Here is a 3,854-nt window from a genome sequence, read left to right on the forward strand (position 1 = left end):
GGGGGGGACAGGATGCTGGGACAATGATGATGGCCAGGAAGCAGGACGGCCGCATTCCCACCTACAACGTGAGCGTGGTGGGGCTGTCCGGCACCGAGAAGGAGAAGGGGCAGTGCGGCGTCGGCAAGTCCTGCCTCTGCAACCGCTTCGTGCGGCCCAGCGCCGACGAGTTCCACCTGGACCACACGTCGGTGCTGAGCACCAGCGACTTCGGGGGCCGGGTGGTCAACAATGACCACTTCCTCTACTGGGGGGAGGTGGGGCGGGCGCTGGAGGAGTGCGTGGACTGCAGGATGCACGTGGTGGAGCAGACGGAGTTCATCGACGACCAGACCTTCCAGCCCCACCGCAGCACGGCCCTGCAGCCCTACATCAAGAGGGCGGCGGCCACCAAGCTGGCGTCGGCGGAGAAGCTCATGTACTTCTGCACCGACCAGCTGGGGCTGGAGCAGGACTTCGAGCAGAAGCAGATGCCCGACGGGAAGCTGCTGGTGGACGGGTTCCTGCTCTGCGTCGACGTCAGCCGGGGCATGAACAGGAACTTCGACGACCAGCTCAAGTTCGTGTCGAACCTCTACAACCAGCTGGCCAAGACCAAGAAGCCCATCGTGGTGGTGCTGACCAAGTGCGACGAGGGCGTGGAGCGCTACATCCGCGACGCCCACGCCTTCGCCCTGGGCAAGAAGAACCTGCAGGTGGTGGAGACCTCGGCCCGCTCCAACGTCAACGTCGACCTGGCCTTCAGCACCCTGGTGCAGCTGGTGGACAAGAGCCGGGGCAAGGCCAAGATCATCCCCTACTTCGAGGCGCTGAAGCAGCAGAGCCAGCAGATCGCGGCGGCCAAGGACAAGTACGAGTGGCTCGTCAGCCGCATCGTCAAGAGCCACAACGAGGCCTGGGCCAACGTGAGCCGCAAGATGCAGCCGTCGCCCGAGTACCAGGACTACGTGTACCTGGAGGGCACGCAGAAGGCCAAGAAGCTCTTCCTGCAGCACGTGCACCGCCTCAAGCAGGAGCACATCGAGCGCCGGCGCAAGACCTACCTGGCCCTGCTGCCCCAGGCCTTCGACGCCCTCATCCCCGACCTGGACGAGATCGACCACCTGGGCCGGGGCCGGGTGGAGAAGCTGCTGGAGGCCAAGCCCGACTTCCTCAAGTGGTTCGTGGTGCTGGAGGAGACGCCCTGGGACGCCACGAGCCACGTGGACGACGTGGAGAACGAGCGCATCCCCTTCGACCTGATGGAGACGCCGGCGGCCGAGCAGCTCTACGAGGCCCACCTGGAGAAGCTGCGGAACGAGCGGAAGCGGGCGGAGATGAGGAGGGCCTTCCGGGAGAACCTGGAGACGTCGCCCTTTGTCACGCCCGGCAAGCCCTGGGAGGAGGCCCGGAGCTTCATCATGAACGAGGACTTCTACATGTGGCTGGAGGAGCCCGTCTACATGGACATCTACGGCAAGCACCAGAAGCAGATCATTGACCGGGCCAAGGAGGAGTTCCAGGAGCTGCTCCTGGAGTACTCGGAGCTGTTCTACGAGCTGGAGCTCGACGCCAAGCCCAGCAAGGAGAAGATGGGCGTCATCCAGGACGTGCTGGGCGAGGAGCAGCGCTTCAAGGCCCTGCAGAAGCTGCAGGCCGAGCGCGACGCCCTCATCCTCAAGCACATCCACTTCGTCTACCACCCCACCAAGGAGACGTGCCCCAGCTGCCCCGGCTGCGCCGACTCCAAGGTGGAGCAGCTGCTGGGCTCCCGCTTCATCCGGCCCTCGGAGCGCAACCAGAAGAACCTGCTGCTGGACTCCAACGTCGACCGCATCAACCTGGTGATCCTGGGCAAGGACGGGCTGGCGCGGGAGCTGGCCAACGAGATCCGGGCGCTCTGCACCAACGACGACAAGTACGTCATCGAGGGCAAGATGTACGAGCTGTCGCTGCGGCCCATCGAGGGCAACGTGCGGCTGCCCGTCAACGCCTTCCAGACGCCCACCTTCCAGCCCCACGGCTGCCTGTGCCTCTACAACTCCAAGGAGTCGCTGTCCTACGTGGTGGAGAGCATCGAGAAGAGCCGCGAGTCCACGCTGGGCCGCCGGGAGAACCACCTGCTGCACCTGCCCCTGACGCTCGTCCTGGTCAACAAGCGGGGCGGCGGCGACGCCGGCGGGGAGACCCTGCACAGCCTCATCCAGCAGGGCCAGCAGATCGCCAGCAAGCTCCAGTGCGTCTTCCTGGACCCGGCCTCGGCCGGCATCGGCTACGGCCGCAACATCAACGAGAAGCAGATCGGCCAGGTCCTCAAGGGCCTGCTGGACTCCAAGCGCAACCTCAACCTGGTGGGCTCCACGCCGGGCCTCAAGGAGCTGGCGGACGTGGACCTGCGCATCGTCATGTGCCTCATGTGCGGGGACCCCTTCGGCGCCGACGACGTGCTGCCGCCCCTGCTGCAGGCCCAGGCCTGCCGGCCGGCGCCCGGCAGCGGCTCCTCGGTGCTGCTGGAGCTGCCCGTGGGGCCCCACAAGCGGCGCACGGAGCTGTCGCTGCTGTCCTACCACGCGTCCTTCGGCGCCCGCAAGAGCCGCCTGGTGCACGGCTACGTCCTCTTCTACTCGGCGCGGCGCCGGGCGTCGCTGGCCATGCTGCGGGCCTTCCTCTGCGAGGTGCAGGACATCGTGCCCGTGCAGCTCGTGGCGCTCACCGACGGCTCGGCCGACATCCTGGACAACGAGGTGAGCCGCGAGCAGCTGGCCGAGGGCGAGGAGATCGCCCAGGAGATCGAGGGCCGCTTCGCCGCCGTGGCCTGCGGCCAGCCCGCCGCCGCCCAGCAGCACAAGCTGGAGCTCTTCCAGCCCTTCTTCAAGGACGTGGTGGAGAAGAAGAACATGGTGGAGGCGGCCCACATGTACGACAACGCGGCCGAGGCGTGCAGCACCGGCGAGGAGGTGTTCAACTCGCCCCGCGCCGGCTCCCCCCTCTGCAACTCCAACCTGCAGGACTCGGAGGAGGACGCGGAGCCCCCCGGCTACAGCCCCTTCCGGGAGGAGCCCGCCGTGCCCGCCCTGCCCAAGGACCACTCGAAGCTCTCCATGGAGCTGGAGGGCAACGACGGGCTGTCCTTCATCTCCGTCGTGAGCGCCTTCGAGAGCAAGCTGAACAACAAGGTGCCTCCCCCGGTGAAGCCCAAGCCCCCCGTGCACTTCGACGTCAAGGGCGACCTCTCCTACCTGGAGCAGGGCCACCGGGACGGGCAGAGGAGGTCGGTGTCCTCCTCGGGCTGGCTGCCCGCCGACTGCTTCGACCCCTCGGACTACGCCGAGCCCATGGACGCCGTGGTGAAGCCGCGCAGCGAGGAGGAGAACATCTACTCGGTGCCCCACGACAGCACCCAGGGCAAGATCATCACCATCCGCAACATCAACAAGGCGCAGCAGCAGCAGCAGCAGTCCAACGGCAGCGGCAACGGCTCGGACAGCGAGATGGACACCAGCTCCCTGGAGCGCGGCCGCAAGGCCCCGGCGGCCGCCAAGCCCGCCCTGTACCGGGCGCGGTGCCCGCGGCTCGGCCGCTTCGCCGGCTACCGGCCCAGCCTCAGCCTGGGCAGCGACGACGAGCTGGGGCCCGTGGGCCGCAAGAAGGAGGAGGAGCAGAGCTCCCAGGGCTGCTACAAGGGCGACAACGCCGTCATCCCCTACGAGGCGGCCGACGGCGAGGACCCGCGCAGGAGGAACATCCTGCGCAGCCTCAGGAGGACCACCAAGGTCTGTCCTGGAAAAGGGGGTGGTGGGATGGGGCTTGGGGTCCTGGAGAAGTTGTTTTTGGATCAGGGAATGTTCTGGGTTGGGAGGGACCCAAGAGGGAAT

The 3,854-nt window shown here is 67.0% G+C and overlaps 1 pseudogene; it reads left to right on the plus strand.

The window, feature by feature from the left end:
* Nucleotides 1-10: 10 nt before the first annotated feature.
* Nucleotides 11-3,774, plus strand: LOC113962353 (annotated as a pseudogene).
* The last annotated feature ends 80 nt before the right edge of the window (nucleotides 3,775-3,854 follow it).

The sequence above is a fragment of the Neopelma chrysocephalum genome, unplaced genomic scaffold (assembly GCF_003984885.1).
Source record: "Neopelma chrysocephalum unplaced genomic scaffold, ASM398488v2 Primary Assembly neopelma1_149424, whole genome shotgun sequence".
NCBI lineage: Eukaryota > Metazoa > Chordata > Aves > Passeriformes > Pipridae > Neopelma > Neopelma chrysocephalum.